This window comes from Acanthochromis polyacanthus, chromosome 9 (assembly GCF_021347895.1).
Source record: "Acanthochromis polyacanthus isolate Apoly-LR-REF ecotype Palm Island chromosome 9, KAUST_Apoly_ChrSc, whole genome shotgun sequence".
Lineage (NCBI taxonomy): Eukaryota > Metazoa > Chordata > Actinopteri > Pomacentridae > Acanthochromis > Acanthochromis polyacanthus.
In genome coordinates, this window is record NC_067121.1 from 6,625,348 (window position 1) to 6,645,083 (window position 19,736).

The window sequence follows — 19,736 nt, forward strand, 5'->3', positions numbered from 1 at the left end:
AGTATCAGGATGCATATAGTGTAACTGTGCAATATACACCACTACCTCTTTCACTGTTATTTATATTCTCTCCTTATTTATACTGTATAAATGTAAATAGACTGTTTTTGCACCAAGATATTCTGGTACTGAAAAGGATAAGCTCTGCAATCTCGTTATACATTGTATTGTATCATGACAATAAAGAATATTCTATTCTGTTCTATTCCATCTGATGGTTCCTTCTGCAGCGGAACAACAAGCCCAAACATCCAGCCAGAGCAGGGAGAGACCAAAATAATAATTCAAGATGCAAGACTCTTTCCCTCCATACTGCTGGAGACTGTGGTCCGTCCTGGATTAAACTGGTGCAGAGGTCCTCCTGTTCCTCTTCATTTTGTGGGGCTCTGGTTGAGCAAGACAAAGAGATGCAAAAAAGATTCTGGTGTTCCCAGACCTAATGAGATATGTCACCCCTTCAGTTATTTCTTGAGTCCTATTAATATCTCAGAGCTGTGGAAAATTATGACACAACAATAGGAGAAGACAACAACAAAACAAAAAGTGCTGTGATGGTAAATGAGGTTCACTGAAAAGATGTTGAGGAATGAATGGATTGCACTTGAAAGCAGCCACTAATTTGGTGGAAGCTAATTAGGAATTCTGGAGAAATCCCATTTGCCAAGAAAGAGAATTATGAAAGTTTCACCAGATTTTCAGTGGCTGAGTGTTATTTACATGCATGTTTCAGTGATGCAGCAATGATTCTGATGACTGATGGATCCGTTGATGGTGGGATCAAGGACTCAAGGTGGTGCTTTCAGGTACGGTCTTTCAAAAGACACTTTTGCATTTAATTCCAGATATTAATGTAGGAGGGGGTCTGCTGCACTGCTGCCCTCTGCAACTGAAAACTCACTGCTTACCTTTTAGCTGCACATGTGACTGCAGAACTAAGAAACAACACTGAAGTGGTTGTCCTAAACTTTTAACAGTTGTACTGTTAGATATGTTATTTTAAAAATGATCTATCATGTTTAGTTACTGAGTTGGGTAAGAAATTAAGAGCTCATTAAATTATATTTTGAATCAAAAATATTGATAAACAAATGAAACAATTAAATTATTGACAAAAATACATTTCAATTCATGTTTCATGTTAAGATGTCAAACATTTCATAGTTCCACTTCATCAAATGTGAAAATTTGCTTCATTTCCTTCATATAATTTAAATTTTGAAAAGAATTTATGTGATAATTTTGCGGTTGGACAGCTGGTTGGACAAAATAAGAAGATTTTTGGTTCAATTTGTTTCCAAATTCTTCCTCCACCACTGTTAGCGGCTCACTCAAGCTAAGGCTGATGGGAATATCATCAGATAATCATGCTGAAAAGTCAGAGGATCAGTGGTGTCATCCAGATTCTGAGAACCATGAATTCATGGTAAAAAAATCAAATGAAAATCTTCTGATAATTGTTGATCTGTTGCCATTGAAAGGGCTCCAGTAACTGTAATATCAGGTGCAGAAATGCCTCTTCTTTGATAATTTTTCATCTATTTGTCTTGGTGTTGTGCCTGTTTCAACCATGTTTATAGTGTTTTTTCATCTTTTGTTTATCTTGCAGTTATTTTCTGCCTTGTTGTCTGTTTCAGTCCGTCTTTGGTCTGGAGATAGTTTGGAGTCTTATTTTGGTCGTGCTGCATCTACTTGTGTTTTTTTAACCTACTGGAAGGCAAAATTTGTGTCATTTTGATCACTTTGCATCACTCTGTAGCTGTTTCAGTGATCCTCCAACAAGGAGTCCTTCCTATCATTTGAAACAGAGGCTGAATCGACCTCCTGACGCTTTGGGCTCCTGATTCTGTGGCAGGTCGCTTGTTTCCAGCATCTTGGAGAACTTGCCACAGTTCTTGTGAGGATTCAGTGTGTCTCAGTGTCTCTTCATGTGATCCAGACTGACTCCATGATGCTGAAATCAGGACTCTTTGAGCTCAGACCATCTGCTGCAGGACTCCTGCTTCTTCTTGTGGCTGCAGATGGTTCTTCATGAGTCTGGCTGGATGTTTGGGCTGCTTGTCCTGCTGCAGAAGGAATCTGGGACCATCAGACGCCTCCTGATGCTGATGGAGAAGAATCCAAACATCTGAAGATCCTGCAAGTTTACACAGTACTGCATTTTTATTGTCTGTTGGATTGAACATGCAGTTTCATCACCATCAGATGAATGAATAATGAAAGTTGTGTGCAGCTCACAGACAGAAGTAGCTGCATTAGCAGCAGCAGAAGAAGCAGCAGTCGTGTGTGCTCATAGTAGCAGCAGTAGTAGAAGGCTGGATGCAGTGTGTTTTGCAGCCACTAGAGGGCAGCAGTGTAACACTGATAATCCTGATGCAGCAGCAGCATCACATGCAGACACTTCTTTATGGACACATGTTGACATGAGACGGCTGGAATGAAAGACATTAATAACAGATGAGGAAAGTGAAATATTGTGTAACTGCAGCAGAATATTCAGATGATTGAAATATATGAAGAACAACAAACATATGAAAGGATATGATGAATTATCAGAGATGTAAAAATGCTGAATTTCTCATTTAGGGTGGAAAAAACAAAGATTGATTATTAGTGTATTTAAAACTTATATTGTAGCAAAAATATATTTTAACAGTCCATTAGGCACAATCAAACTGCAGTCAAATTTCCCAAAATAAGACCTTAAAACAAACAAAAAAATAAAAATAAAAGTATATTTTGATAAAAATTAAGCTAGCAGTAGGGAAAATCATATGCTCCTTACTTGAACACCTCCTCATTTAAACAAATATTATTTTATTAACATTTTTTGCTGAGAAAAGCAAGAAAATCAGACACATTTTCTTTTGAATAAAAAAATTTACACATCCAACTATTGTCTTATTTATTTTAAATTCTAGTTTACATCCAAAGTTTACAAAAACTACCAAATATGTCTGACTGAATGCTGCAAATGTTACTGTTATTATGTAGCATAAATTAATCAAATGAGAATATCAAAAATAAATCTACAGAATTGTTGAAAAGTGTTTGTCATGTTCTAAAAGTGAAACTTTTATTGAAATGTGATGAGAGTTGAGGAGCTGTGTGGATTTGTAGTTTTCTGTTTTGCTCCCAACAACAGATAACAGTCTGTGTCACTAAATTGACCACCAACCTGAATGTGTTTGTGGGAACATGAATGTTTTGAGTCTTTGTGCATGATGTGAAGCAGATTTAGTGGATCTGCCGTCAGCTTTAAATCCAGAGCATGAAAGCACACAGCAGCTTGAGCTGAGCTGTCAGTCAGCAGCAGCAGCCTTATCTGTGGGCCGCTAACAGGGGCTGATGGGAGCTTTGAGGAGCTGTTAGAAAGCACGTGGCCTGCTCTGCTCTCACAGCTCGTCCTTGTTTGGCCTCAGCTGCATCACAGCTCCACTTGTGCTCAGCTTCTCCAGAGGAAACACCACTGCACAAGATGCTTCTCCTCCCAGCTGCTGCTCTGTGCTGTCTGTGTTCAGGTGAGTGTTTCCAGCCAATCAGGAGGCCAAAAAGTCCACCTGGAACAAACGCTGTCACACTGACCTTCATCTACCTGTGTGTGTCTCTGCAGCGCTGGTTGCCATGGCAGCACAGCTGATTCAGGACGATTTGACTTTGACCAGGAGAGTCGGAAATCAGCCTCCTTCAGCTGTCAAAACTGATCAGTGTGATGAATTATGTATTCTGGTACCAGAAGACAGAAACAGAAACATTCAGAGTGATTCTTGATATAATGGGATATGATAAATATTCACGTTACAATCATCCTCAGATGATTTCTCAGCTGAGAATAAACAGAACGGCTGTGAGTTGAAGATAAAGAAGTTAAACTCCAACATTCAGCCACCTACTACTGCAGCTGTTGGAAGGATACTCCCACAGTGATGGATTGTGTCTGCAGCCTGTACAAAAACCTCCAGATCAACAAACAGTGTTTGTGACATGAAGACAGCAGTAAACTACAGCCCAGGATCACAGAGTTCAGAGAACTACAGTCCACTGTTACACCATCACTTCATTATTTATTCATATTTGTATATTTTCATCTCTAGAAGCATCTTTGAGAACTGAAAGATGTGCTACAGTGTGTAGATCTGAGCAAACATTCAGCAGCAGGTTTTTGTACGACCATTTTTCACTGTGGGAAGGATACGGTACCTGCATCTTTGGCTCTGGAACTAAACTGTATGTAACAGGTAAGAAGAAAGATTTCTTTTCTTCTGCTGTTTTATTGTGAAGCTGAAAATGTGTTTCAAGTCACTTTGTGCTGTTTCAGGCTTTCCATGTTAGTTTTTCCATCATTAGTGGAGGATTCATCTGCAGCCACTGTTCCATCAGAAAAGCTCAATAATGTGTGAAAACATGTTTGAAATGTGACTGAACAACTAAAGTTATTCTTTATTTCTGCAAATATCAGTGAGCTTACAAACATTCAGTGTTTTTTATTTCTTTAGTCTTTGATTCTGTGGCGTCTCTTGGTTTGTGAACAGAAGAAGAAAAGTGATGTTAAACACACATTTAATATTTAGGAATAAATGTCTCTGGATTGTGGATAATCATAAATAATTATCTCAGTTTAGTCCTTGATAATATTTTTCATATGATGAATGTGTGTTTTATCTGATCATGTTGTCAATACATAAAAAGACATGAAATATAATCAATATTTTAATGAATATTATTGATATGAAATATAGAATAAAGTCCTGCAAACATATTTAATTTAATTGACATTAGATATTATCTGATTGTTATTTTTTATTTGAGTCAAAAAATATAAATAATGAGAAATGATTAATTTCAAAAAGCGTTACATTACATACAACATATGGATGTTTTTAATGGTTTAAATCATAATTTCATTTTACTTATTTATGAGAATCTGAAAAGAATGTCTGCTTTGTTGTTCATTTGTCTGAAATAAAATCAATCATAATTATTCTTTCTATGATGATGATGCATATTTCATTTAAAAATATTTTAATACACAAAGAAAACGGACACTGAATATGAAAATGAAACTTTTTCAACTGAAACATCAAGTTGATTAAATATTTCATTTTTGTATCATGATCAGACCATCATTTAATGGCAAACACACAGATTTTGGAATTTAAAAAAATGTATAAATATATAAAATACAAAGATTCTAAACAGAACTTTTCATAAATAATGAATGTAGTAGGTGGTAAATATTTAATATTCAGATAGAAATGAAAATCAAACCTAAATGATTTGATATTCTATCAGTTATGTTTCTGTTCTGTTCTCTAACATGTGAATTGATGCTGACAGAATAATATTTAATCTGATCTAATCTGTGATTCTTTATTCATATTTGACATTTCTGTGTCTTTTTACTGCTTTCAACTTGTCAGAAACTTTTTGAAAATTCATATTTAAAATGTATTTTATATTAATGTTGTAAAGATCAATTTATGATTTCATCTTTACCTGTTTATGACAGTAGTTGAAAGAAAGTTTAACTGATAATTTAATTTTGTCTTTCAGCTGAAAAATTAGCATTTGTAAAATCACATTGTACCTTCGTATACTTCTATCCATCTATCTATCTACCTATCTACCTATCTATCTATCTATCTATTATCTACTATCTATATCTATCTATTATCTACTATCTACCTATCTATCTATCTATCTATCTATCTACTATCTACCTATCTATACATCTATCTATCATTATTACTATCTATCTATCTATCTATCTATCTATCTATCTATCTATCTATCTACTATCTATCTATCTACTACCTATCTATCTATCCTATCTATATCTATCTATCTATCTATCTATCTATCTATCTATCTATCTATCTATCTATCATCTATCTATCTATCTATCTATCTATCTATCTATCTATCAGATGAGCAGGTAGTGAAGCCCGTGGTGAGCGTGTACCCAGCAGCATCCAGAGTCCACCTGGAGGGGAACAGCTCCCTGCTGTGTCTGGCCTCAGCCATGTTTCCTCCTCTGGTCCGCTTCTCCTGGAAAAGACAGAAGAAGGACGGCCAGCTGGAGGATGTGGACCCTGCTGAGGGAGAGCAGCTGGAGATCAGAGAGCCGGGACGGCAGCGCCTCCATCTTGCTGATCCATCAGCAACAGGACAGCACATATAAATACAGCTGCTACGTCCAGCACGAGGAGGGACCAGTGGAGGCCCAGACACAACAAGGTGATGAAGGCTGGATGACTGTGTTCAGCACTGATTCAGCTTCATGTGGAGACGCTGTCAAACACCACTCATGTTTCTCACTGCAGATACAAACATTTCAACCCATTCTTACCTTTTGCCTTTATTTTTGTTTTTCATGATTCTCCAACAGCCTCCTTGTGGTCTCGAGTGAATCTGCTCTGTCTGCTGTCCACAGTGCTGATAGTGAAGAGTCTGGTGTTCTGCTGTGGACTCTCTCTGCTGATGATCCTCACAAACAAGGGACCGTCCACCAACTGCACACATGCTGACTGATTGTTTGCTGCTGGACGTTTCTCACCGTCACATCCCATCAATACGTCTCATTGATCTCTTTGATCAGTGATCAGAAATGATAGCTTTGTTCTTGGCTGTAAAATGCTTCTCTTAACAGATAGCAAACTATGTTGAGACCTAACGTAGAAATTATACAGAAAGCCATCACTCACACTTTACCCAGATAGCAAAAGATGTTAAATCAGTGTTGAATTAGGGTTAAGAAGGTTGAATTTTGGTTACGGTTGAAGATTGATGGTTGGATCAACGTTGATTCAACAACATTTTGTCAACATTGAAGTTTGTGTTTAAAAGATGCCATTGAATCTACATTGTATTTTGGTTTAATTAAAATGTTTGACAGGTCAATGTTTCATTAATGTTGAATCTATGTTTGCAAACATGTAATCTATGTAAGCAAACGTTGACTCAACATTTTATCAACCTTGCGCTTTCTGTATAATTTCTATGTTAGATTCAACATTGATTCACCCATAGTTTGCTATCTGGGTTAACTCACATGTTTGATCATCATCCTGTAAACACAGATATTCACAAACATATTTTCAGTTTAAATTCTGCAGGACAGTGTTGCTTTGATATTCTGGTCTTATAATCTCCTGATAAAATTTATATTAAATGCAGCAGGTTGATCACTAAACACAATAAACTGAAATAATTACAGTATCTGTGTTTTACAAATTGATTATTAATGGATTTCATATCAAATGATCAGGAAAAATGAAACTATATCAGCTGAATATATTGATTCCTGATTGTAAGTGACTCTTAATACACTTTTCCTCAGAGACACAAACAAATGTAGAGGATGCAGAAATATCAGCAAACAGAAAACAACACGATGAATGAGAACAAATTGAGTGGCTTGAAGATAAGTTGAATGTTGAACAACAGCTGCTTTAAAAATGTTCATACAGAAGTGTGATAGGACTAAACGTTGGAAAATTGAGCAACATGTTGATGTTTTCTGAATCAGTAAAACTGAAATCAATTTAATTTTTTCATAAGTGAAACACTGAACAGAGCAAGTTGAGATTTTTGAATTGAAAAAACAACTTCATGTAAAACAAATATGGATCACATGATTATTGTTATCTAACACTGATATTACTGTATGTGTGTTTATTGTTTCTACACATTTTAGTGAATTCAGTTCAAGTTAAATTTCTCTCATTTATTCAGAATGAATGACCAGCAGCAAACTTTGTGCAGGAGCTTTATGGTCTCTTTTCTCATTGTTTTTCCATCACAGTTCATTGTCAGCTCTGACTTGATGCTCTGACCTGTTTCTCTCACAGATCAACACCACAGATGTTTCCTGTCATCATTCTTTCTGCACACTTGATGCTCATTGTGCTAATAAAGTGAAAAGCCACAGCTAACGGTGTGGAGGCTGCAGAAAGCCACACAGGAAAAGAAGTGCGATTGACTGTCAACAGTCTGAAAACACCGAGAACAGATTGGTATCTGCTGCTGTTGTCTGCAGCTGTTTGAGCCCAGCCAGCAATAATCATGACCTCTGACATGTCTGCTCACAGTTACTGTATTCCATGCCTCTGTGATTCACATCTACAATTTAAATATTGTAAATGAATGAATGAGTACTTCTCCAGGTGTGAAAAGAGGAGGAAAGTTTTCCACATCTCATAAAGTCTATGTTCAGTTGTTCTTCCATCCAGAGTTCACAGGATGACGTCAGAGTATGAACATTCATTTCTTACAAGTCACTGCAACATAACAGCATTTTACTAATGTTCAGTGTTAAATTCAACTCAGTTTTCTTTTATCAGTAAATGACAACTGCAACTGTGTTTATTTATTTATTGTATTATCCACTGTACTTGTGTCATTGCATTTTTCATTGTATTTAGTATATTTCATTGCATTTTAAATGCCTGACCACAAACAAAGACTGCAAATTAGCTGAAGCTGGACGTCTTACATGCATCACATTTTCCCCGTTTTTGTGGCATGTTGTATGTCCCTGCCAAATAAACATAACAATAAAATAAACATTAAAAAATAAAGAAAAAACTTACAGGAAACTCTGGACATTCAAACTGTAAAATCCAATCCCTAAAACAGCAATTGAAATCTGGCAAAAAAAAAAAAAAACATTTTAAAACAGCAAAATGTCATTTAAAAACTGCAATGAAAACTGTAAATATCTGTCAGATAATGATGTTTGTAGCTGATTTAACTTCTTTGAAATAGTCTAAATTTATGGCAACATAAAAACCCTACTACTTGTAAAAAATACTGATTTTGATGTGGACATGATGTACAATTTTGGCTTCTTTTTGACAGCCAGCTTGTGATTTATCTGTGATTTTATGAGACATCAGAGCTTCATTCATCTGAAAAGCAGAAATAAATTGTTTAGTTAAATCAACGAATTTCCCTGCATTTTATTTGATCTGTACAGTTAATATGCAGTAGAATTTAGTTTTTGCCCCAATTAATAACAAATATGATATTTTGTTGATTTAAATACAGGGGAAACTCTGTCATTTTATTGTCATATTTGTTGTATATACATTACTATTCAAAAAAAAATTGATGTGGACAGATTTTTTTCTATGGTTAACGTGTAAAGGAATGTTTTTCCTTTGATTTTACGAGGTATTATCTGCTATTTAACATCACAGGGAAAACCTGTGAAATGACAGTAAAATGTAAAAGAATATTCCTTTACTGATATCAGACCCATTTGTTCGTTTTGATATGGATTTCTTTATTTATCTTTCTTTTAGATGCTTTTCTCTCTGTTGTTGGTGTGTTATGGTCCCAGAGTCTTGGTCTTCTCTCTCTTGCTCTTCTGTTGCAGCTCTCTGTCTGAGCAGACCTACAATCACCTCACCTGGTACACCTGACTAATGTCTCTGGTTCTATAAGCCGGCCTGTGGAGACAGAGATCTCCATATTCTCTCTTACAGCCAGCCACCCATGCTCTTCTTTGTCTTATTTTAGTTTGTTTTACATCAACGAAATACACCTTCACACACCACTAATGCTTACTACCACACCTCATTGTCATGTTTTTTTCTTAACAAATCGCTGTTTGTTGCAGTAAATCCTCTGTGTGCATCTCCTCCTTTGTTGCAGCCTGAGAGCCTGTCATGACAAACTGGGGCCTCATCCATTGTGAGGTATTTCTTGGTGTGTTTCTTTCTCTTTCAGTAACTTTCTTCTGGACTTAATTTGAAATGAGCACTTTGTTAGCCCAGCATTATGTGCTGCAGTTTTGTGGTCTATCGACACATAAATTTTAAAGACTGACAGCATAAAGTTGAGGATTCCTTTTTGTCTCAGCTGTTGGCAAACCTTTAAAGGTTATTTGATTGTGCTCTTGGAGGTGTACTTTGAGGTGTTTGAGTGTTTCAGTTCAAGTTTTCTTTTGTGGGCTGAGCAGATTGTTTAGCTTTCTTGTGATAGTTTGGGATCACAGAAGCATGAAGAGATAAGTGTTGAGCAGTGTGTGCATGCTACTTGTAGAGGAGGTTTCCTGGCTAGGTTTCCCATTTGGGTACTTCTCCTGACCTTGACTGACGAAAGATGTCTGCTTTCATTAAATCATGCCCTACATGTCAGCTAGCCACTGAGCCCAATCAGAGTCTTAGGCCTACTCTGCAGTCAGGTGTCCGCTCGTCACATCCCAGAGCCACGGCACCTTGAAGTGTTTCACCTACCACATAAAAACCTGATTGATTATGCCAGTGGCTTTAAGTGCTTTCAGTATAGACTGGACAGAGCACAGGAAATGACCAGGAATAAGTTGGCGGCTGCACAGGACAAGATGAAAAAGCTGAATGATCGACTGGGTGAGAATCCTGAGTTTCTCTCAGGAGATCAGATACTTGCTGCTGCCTATTGTTACCTCACCATTTCAGGCTAAACTTACTGGTCCATATTCATGTTTGAAGGTGTCAGATCAGAATTTTGTCAGATAAGATAGATAAGATAGACTTTATTGATCTCACAAAGGAGAAATTTACCATTACAGAGCTCTTAGGAACAAACAGAGGGGTGCAAAAAGTCACGAAAGGTGCAAGTACAAGATAATAAAGATTGTAAGAAATGGTAAAATAGTAAAATATACACATCTAAGGATAGGAAACTTTTCTTATATACATTGTTATAAAATAAGATCTTTGGAAATAGAGCTGTTCTTAACAATACTAACTATAAATAGAATATGGAAAAATATCTACTAGTGCAAAAATGGATGCAGTGCAGTGTTTACAATCACAGTAGAGGTGGTAGAGAGTGTGAGAGCTACTCTGACCGTAGGTAACCCAACCAGCTTTGATGTGTTAATCTGTTGAAGTCATACTATTCTCGGGCATGTCAGGCAGCTGATCAGGAGATTCAGTTATCTGGTGAACATCTCGCTTACTTATCAGTGTCTGTGTCTCCTCCAGGTGTGGCAGAACAAGGTGGGAGGACTTGTCAGGTCCTGATGAAACTTTACATTCTGGTCATCTTAACACCTGAGTGCCTGCAAAATATAGATGGATTGATGGGTCATTTGGAGGTGTCCAAACAGAATCAATTAATTAATCTGATTAAGCAGTATCCATGTCTGTTCAGGGATGTACAGACTTACACACATTTGGTGAAGCATGGGATGGATGTGGAGGACTGAAAACCTATGAGCAGAAGTTTTATAATGTTCACCCAGAAAAGTGTAGGTATCTTGATGCTGAGTTAAGTATATGCTCAATAATGGTATTCCAGAACCATTGTCTTCCAGCTGGGTATTGCCTTGCTGCTTGGGCCAATGTCCTCTATCACCCCCAGGTTTTGTCCAGACTTTGGTAAGGTCAACAATATGACAAACCCTGATTCTTTTCCATTTCCTCAAATGGAGGACTGCATTAACCAAGTAGGGTAAGCTAGGTTTATGAGTAAGTCTGACTTGCTGAAAGGTTACTGGCAGGTCTCATTATCCAAGACAGCATGAGAGATCTCTGCATTTGATTCTCTCACTAGTTTGTATTCGTATACTGTGATGCTATTTGGTTTGCAGAATGCACCAGCTGCCTTTCAGTGTCTGATGAACATAGTGGTTGGAGATATGGAAGGTAGTCTGGTGTACTTGTTTGACGATGTTATCTGTTCTGATGACTGGGATGTGTATCACACTTGAATGAGCCACTCAGTGTGCTTTGGAAATTAATTTTACTTTGGTTGGATTCTGTAAATATAAACAGACATAGCAAGAGTGTTTGCATCACGCTGTACTCTCATCAATGCTGCACGACAATGTAAGTGTTGAGTAGGTTTTCCACTGACAGATAGCGCTCACAAATAAGGAACTCCATCTTGTGACGAAAATCAGTTACTACACCAGCAGCAGGCCAAACAACATCAGTAGCAAATATGAAACAAGATGAGGCACAACTCGGGTTTCCAACAACAAAATGAATAAATATGTGGGGGGTGTCCGTGTTTCAACAACACTATTCTCACAGATGGACATCTTGTCCATATTAAGCAGTTGTCTGACCGCTTGACTGATGAACAGTTAACTATTAATTTGGTCAAGTGCGAGTTTATAAAAGCCACAATGACTTATTTGGGTCATGTGGTGAGACAAGGCGGAGTGTGTCCAGTGTGTTTAAATGTAAAACCTATTAAAGACTTTAATTTTTATTTATTTAACCTTTATTTTACCAGGTAAGTTAGTTGAGAACTGGGTCTCATTTTCAATAACGACCTGGTCAAGAAGTGGCATTTAAGACTATATTCTGCCTCCAACAAAAAAGGCAGTCATGTGTTTTTTGGGACATACTGGTGTTCTTACAGAAACTTTTCTGCTGTTGTTGCGCCCCTCACAAACCTGTTGAAGTCCAAGGTTTTGATTTGATTTATCTGCATCCCCATTAGCTATGGCGCTGCCAAAGCTGTTCTTCCTGGGGTCCATACAACATCTTTACAATACATCAATGCAATTTGCATCACATACAACATAATCCCTGTTCCAATACAACATAAAACACAAAGAAATACAAAGAAATACACAACACAATAATACACGGACAATACAAGACCGCTCCCAGGTCAGCAGTGGTATACAGCATTTATATATCATCATATCTACACAGATCTACATTTATTATGTATATTGGTCACACATATAGAGCTCAAATTTCTTTTAGCCTTTTGATGTTACACCCAGCGCCATTGAAGCTCAATCCCAGAATTAACCCGATTTGACAGAATTAGATCAGATTCGACAGTTATCCATTCTTTCAGTATACATCTCCCCAGAACTATTTCTGTTGCAAAGGTGCAATTTTTAGCTAGTACTTGTACTTCCAATTGACCTATATTAAATCTCTATTGTGTACAGGTGTTTTTTGACTAACTTTTTGAAAATAATTTTGCTATTTTCTTGTGTAATGTTTTCTGGTAGTTTATTCCATTCTTGCATAGCTCTGTACATAACCATTCCTTTAATTTTTTGTTTTTCATTTGGGTAGTGTCAAATGTCCTCTGGTAGCATGTCTGGTTGCATAGCTATGTCTAGCTGAACTAAAATATGCATTTTTATTCAAGATTGATGGTTTTTTGTAATTAAAATGTTTCTAAAGAAAACCAGCAATGAATACAATAATCTTTCCTTAACCGATAGCCAGCCCAAATAGTTGTGCATGGCTATAATGTTTGTTCTGTAACTGCAATGCAAAGCTATTCTTGCTGCTCTATTTTGTATAATTTACAACTTTTTTATATTTTCTTGTGATCTATTAGACCAGACTACTGGACAGTAATCCAGAACTGATAAAACTAAAGATTGTAACACTAGTTTAGTCAAGTTTAATGACATGAAAGCTGCACACCTTTTTACAACAGAAACAGCACTTCCCATCTTGGACACCATCTCATCAATATGTTTAGTCCACGACAATTTATTATCTAACACGACACCAAGTCATTTCGTTTCTTTTACTGGTTTCAAAGACACATTATTTATAATAATATTCAATTCAGGCTGTTGTTGTAAACTATGTGTTATGCCAAATATAATACTGTTTGGTCACATGTGTTTGGTCATCAGAGCGTCAAGAGGTCTTTGAATTTGTGAAGGCGCTTATTTATATGACCCTGACTCCACAGTGGGATGGACCTTTTAAACTGGAGGTAGATGCAAGTCATGTAGGAGCTGTGCTGTTAGAGTCAGATGACGTCGAAGTGGATAAGCCAGTTTGCTTCTGTTCAAGCAAATTCAGCAAACACTGATGGAATTATGCTGTAATTGGAAAGGAAACACGAACGTTGATTATGTCTTTGCAGCACTTCAGTATCTGTTAGCACAGGGCATGTGGTGGTCATTACAGATCATAATCCCTTGACCTTTCTCAGTCTCACAACCAGAGCTTGTTTCATCTTTCCTCTTAAATTAGCTTCAAGGATCCAGTTGCTGACGATGAATAGGAACTGAAATGGACTGTTTGGTCAGCAGTGGTGAGATTTTCTAATGTTGTACTCCAGCAGGTGTTTTGTTTAAGGATCAAGGTGAGGCTACAGATAAACAGTGATACAAGAGAAAGCATTGATTAGAGGGAGCATTTATTGATTGTTTAGGTGACAGGGCTTCTTTGGGAACCCTCATTTTATGTGGGGATGGTTGTTACAGCCCCAGAGTCTTGGTCTTCTCTCTCTTGCTCTTGTGTTGCAGGTCTCTGGCTGGGTGGAGCTACAATCACCTCACCTGGTACACCTGGACAGTGTCCCTGGTTATATAAGCTGGCCTGTGAAGCCACAGCTCTCCCTCTTCTCTCTTACACCCAGCCTCCCATGATCTTCTTTGTCTTTCTTTGATTTGTTTTACATTGAAAACACGCACCACACATTGACCACTGCCATCATACACCCTCACACACCACTGATGCTTATTACCACACCCCACTGTCATGCTTCTTCTTAATAAATCACTGTTTGTTGCAGTGAAACTTCTCTACACATCTCCTCCTTTGCCGTGGCCTGAGAGCCAGTTGTAACAGATGCAAAGCTCTGTGTGGACTGTGCTGTGCAAATAAAGGTATTTTTAATAACAGGGATTGTTATCCCCTATGGATCTAATTGTGGTTCAGAATGCTAGAGCAAGTGGTGAAAAGTAAGGAAGCTTCTGGGATGAACTCATTCAGTTTCAGTACTTAACTGACTTCTACATTTATTAGCTTATTACAGATGGATACATTTTGCCTCCTGTGATTTCTACTGACAACACACTGCAAAACCAAGACTTGTTCAGAATCACACCACTTTTGACTTTGAAATCCATTCAAAACAAACACATCTGGACACTCTAATTGAACTCAGCAGGAGCAGTAAATGACTCAACATCAGGACATCCTGGAGGTGAGTTCTACTCCATCATGTTGGTGGTTTTTCTGACAGTTTCAAGTCTTCTTTCTGTCACTTTGAACAAACACTGTGTTTCTTTTGTCCCTAGTTTTTGCATTTTGTTGTGGAATTATGTCTCTCTCATTGGTCATTTAGTTTTTGTTTTCAGACAGATTTGTGTTATTTGTCTCTTTTTGATCACTTTGCATCCCTCTGTACCTGTTTGAGTGATTTTCCAACTAGAGGTCCTTATAATCTGTAAACTTTAAACAGCAGCTCTGGACCGTTCTTCTGACTCTTTGGGCTCCTGGTTCTGTGGCAGGTCAGTTGTTTCCAGCGTCTTGGAGAACTTATCACAATTCTTCTGGGGACTCAGTGTGTCTCAGTGTCTCTTCATATAATCAAGACTGACTCTATGATGCTGAGACCAGGACTATGTGAGCTCAGACCATCTGCTGCAGGACTCCTGCTTCTTCTTGTGGCTGCAGATGTTTCTTCATGAGTCTGGATGGATGTTTGGGCTGGTTGTTCTGCTGCAGAAGGAATCTGGGACCATCAGACGCCTCCTGATGCTGATGGAGAAGAATCCAAACATCTCAAGAGTCTGAAACAAAGTGTAGTATCACTGAGTTTTTGATTGTTTGTTGGATTAAACATGCAGTTTGATCATGATCATATGAATGAATAATGAAAGTTGTGTGCAGCTCACAGACAGAAGTAGCTGCATTAGCAGCAGAAGAAGCAGCAGCCTCAGCAGCAGTAGTGTGTGCTCATAGTAGCAGCAGTGGAAGGCTGGATGCAGTGTGTGTTTGCAGCCACTAGAGGGCAGCAGTGTAACACTGATAATCCTGATGCAGCAGCAGCATCACATGCAGACACTTCTTTATGGACACATGTTGACATGAGACGGCTGGAATGAAAGACATTAATAACAGATGAGGAAAGTGAAATATTGTGTAACTGCAGCAGAATATTCAGATGATTGAAATATATGAAAAAAACATGTTGAATGGATATGATGAATTTTTAGAGATGTAAAAATATTTAATTCTTCATTTAGAGTGCATGGAAATACACTGAAGCACTTAATAGTTAGTGTATTTAAACTCTTTATATTGTCGGAAAATGTGTTTTTAAAGTCCAATTGGGCACAATGAAACTGCAGTCAAATATGTCAAAATAAACAAATCAAAAGAAAAGAAACAAACAAACAAACAAAACAAAACAAGCTCTATTTTGATCAAGAAATGGAGCTAGCACATCGTGAAAATCCAAATGCTTCTTCACTTGAACACCTAGACCTCTTCATTTAAACAAATTATTATTTTTACTGATATACTGAAAAAAACAGTAAGAAAATCAGACATATTTTCATTTTTAATAAAAAGAAATTTACACATCCAACTAATTGTTTTCGTTTATTGAAAACTCTAGTTTAGATCCCAAAGTTTACAAAAATACCAAATATGTCTGACTGAATGCTGGCAAATGTGTCTGCTATAATGTGGGACAAATTAATCAAAAATAATTTAAAAACAACTCTTATTTTTGAAATGTGATGAGAGTTGAGGAGCTGTGTGGATTTGTAGTTTTCTGTTTTGCTCCCAACAACAGATAACAGTCTGTGTCACTAAATTGACCACCAACCTGAATGTGTTTGTGGGAACATGAATGTTTTGAGTCTTTGTGCATGATGTGAAGCAGATTTAGTGGATCTGTCGTCAGCTTGAAATCCAGAGCATGAAAGCACACAGCAGCTTGAGCTGAGCTGTCAGTCAGCAGCAGCAGCCTTATCTGTGGGCCGCTAACAGGGGCTGATGGGAGCTTTGAGGAGCTGTTAGAAAGCACGTGGCCTGCTCTGCTCTCACAGCTCGTCCTTGTTTGGCCTCAGCTGCATCACAGCTCCACTTGTGCTCAGCTTCTCCAGAGGAAACACCACTGCACAAGATGCTTCTCCTCCCAGCTGCTGCTCTGTGCTGTCTGTGTTCAGGTGAGTATTTCCAGCCAATCAGGAGGCCAAAAAGTCCACCTGGAACAAACGCTGTCACACTGACCTTCATCTACCTGTGTGTGTCTCTGCAGCGCTGGTTGCCATGGCAGCACAGCCGATTCAGGACGATTTGACTTTGACCAGGAGAGTCGGAGAATCAGCCTCCTTCAGCTGTAAAACTGATAAGTGTGATGAACCTTATGTAATCTGGTACCAGAAGACAGAAAGAGAAACATTCAGAGCGATTCTTCGAATTGATGGAGATGATGGTTACATAAATACAGGTTTCGGTCATCCTCAGATAGGTGATTTTGCAGCTGAGAATAAACAGAACGGCTGTGAGTTGAAGATTAAAGAAGTTAAACTTCAACATTCAGCCACCTACTACTGCAGCTGTTTGGAAGAGATTCCCCACAGTGATGGATTGTGGCTGCAGCCTGTACAAAAACCTCCAGATCAACAAACAGTGTTTGTGACATGAAGACAGCAGTAAACTACAGCCCAGGATCACAGAGTTCAGAGAACTACAGTCCACTGTTCCACCATCACTTCATTATTTATTCATATTTGTATATTTTCATCTCTAGAAGCATCTTTGAGAACTGAAAGATGTGCTACAGTGTGTAGATCTGAGCAAACATTCAGCAGCAGGTTTTTGTACGACCATTTTTCACTGTGGGAGGAAACTGGTACAGCATCTTTGGCTCTGGAACTAAACTGTATGTAACAGGTAAGAAGAAACTTTTCTTTTCTTCTGCTGTTTTATTGTGAAGCTGAAAATGTGTTTCAAGTCACTTTGTGCTGTTTCAGGCTTTCCATGTTAGTTTTTCCATCATTAGTGGAGGATTCATCTGCAGCCACTGTTCCATCAGAAAAGCTCAATAATGTGTGAAAACATGTTGAAATGTGACTGAACAACTAAAGTTATTCTTTATTTCTGCAAATATCAGTGAGCTTACAAATATTCAGTGTTTTTATTTCTTTAGTCTTGGATTCTGTGGCGTCTCTTGGTTTGTGAACAGAAGAAGAAAAGTGATGTTAAACACAATTTAATATTTATGAATAAATGTCTCTGGATTGTGGAGAATCATAAATAAATATTCTCAGTTTAGTCCTTGATAATTATTTTTCATATGATGAATGTGTGTTTTATCTGATCATGTGTCAATACATAAAAAAGACATGAAACATAATCAATATTTTAATGAATATTATTGATATGAAATATAGAATAAAGTCCTGCAAACATATTTCATTTAATTGACAATTAGATAATATTCTGATTGTTATTTTTTATTTGAGTCAAAAAATATAAATAATGAGAAATGATTAATTTCAAAAAGCGTTACATTACATACAACATATGGATGTTTTTAATAGTTAAATCATAATTTCATTTTACTTATTTATGAGAATCTGAAAAAGAATGTCTGCTTTGTTGTTCATTTGTCTGAAATAAAATCAATCATAATTATTCTTTCTATGATGATGATGCATATTTCATTTAAAAATATTTTAATACACAAAAGAAAACAGACACTGAATATGAAAATGAAACTTTTTAAACTGAAACATCAAGTTGATTTAATATTTCATTTTTGTATCATATCAGACATCATTTAATGGCAAAAATACAGATTTTGGTATTTAAAAAAATGTATAAATATATAAAATACAAAAGATTCTAAACAGAACTTTTCATAAATAATGAATGCAGTAGGTGGTAAATATTTAATATCAGATAGAAATGAAAATCAAACCTAAAATGATTTGATATTCTATCAGTTATGTTTCTGTTCTGTTCTCTAACATGTGAATTGATGCTGACAGAATAATATTTAATCTGATCTAATCTGTGATTCTTTATTCATATTTGACATTTCTGTGTCTTTTTACTGCTTTCAACTTGTCAGAAACTTGTTTTTGAAAAATTCATATTTAAAAATGTATTTTATATTAATGTTGTAAAGATCAATTTATGATTTCATCTTTACCTGTTTATGACAGTAGTTGAAAGAAAGTTTAACTGATAATTTAATTTTGTCTTTCTCCTGAAAAATTAGTATTTGTAAAAAAAATCAGTGATGTTTATTATTTATATGATGATTTATCTTTAATTAGAAAATACTTTACAGTTTTTCTCCATTGCTTTGGCTCATTTCCTGAAACGGAGATGACATTTTCAAAACTCTAAAATCAATCTGCACAACAGTGTTGCAGTTCAGCACAACAGAGACGCACCCTTGCAAAATGGAATTTTGTTCCCAAAACTGTTAATGTATGCCTCAGAAGAACATTTACACCCCATCTAGATAGTCACCAACATCAAAATGGACAGATCTTTCTCAGTGACTTTGGCCCATTTCTGGAAACAGACCGGACATTCTCAATTCTGTTAGTCCTGTGTCTCAAAATAATCTGGACTGTTCAGCCAAACACCATGGATCATCTTCAGATGCTCATATCTCTCCCAAAACTGATCACTTCTAAGTCAAAATGCAGTTTCCTTCTCATGCAAATAGTCAGTACCCCCAAAATGCCCCATCATAGTTCCATTGTATGAGCCCTACAGGTCAAAATGTTTAGACGGTTTGCCAATTTTGCAAAAGATCATTGGAATATCAGTTTCATAAACTCCACATAGTCTCAGCAAAGTTCCTGATTAAGGGTTATTGTACTAAATTGTTTTGCCATGCTATCTGAATTCACATCACTGTGTATAAAACTGAATAAACAAAATGGAATGTATGGAAGTCGCCCCCCAAGCTTGAAATATAACAAACTGCACTCATATTGCCACAGAAATGGTCATCTTTATTGTATTACAGTATTCAAACACAAAGGA

The 19,736-nt window shown here is 36.9% G+C and overlaps 1 protein-coding gene and 1 long non-coding RNA gene across 5 annotated transcripts in view; one reads left to right on the plus strand and one right to left on the minus strand.

Moving 5' to 3' along the window:
• The window catches only part of LOC127535371 (uncharacterized), a 29,947-nt gene extending 26,275 nt beyond the window's left edge, over nt 1-3,672 (plus strand). Inside the window, exons 4-5 of the long non-coding RNA XR_007944206.1 lie at nt 3,420-3,518; nt 3,611-3,672. This is a non-coding gene — a long non-coding RNA (uncharacterized LOC127535371). The remainder of the gene's footprint in view (nt 1-3,419; nt 3,519-3,610) is intronic.
• The window catches only part of LOC110969651 (zinc finger protein OZF-like), a 279,312-nt gene that overhangs the window by 183,833 nt on the left and 75,743 nt on the right, over nt 1-19,736 (minus strand). The gene's annotated exons all lie outside the window — the stretch shown is intronic.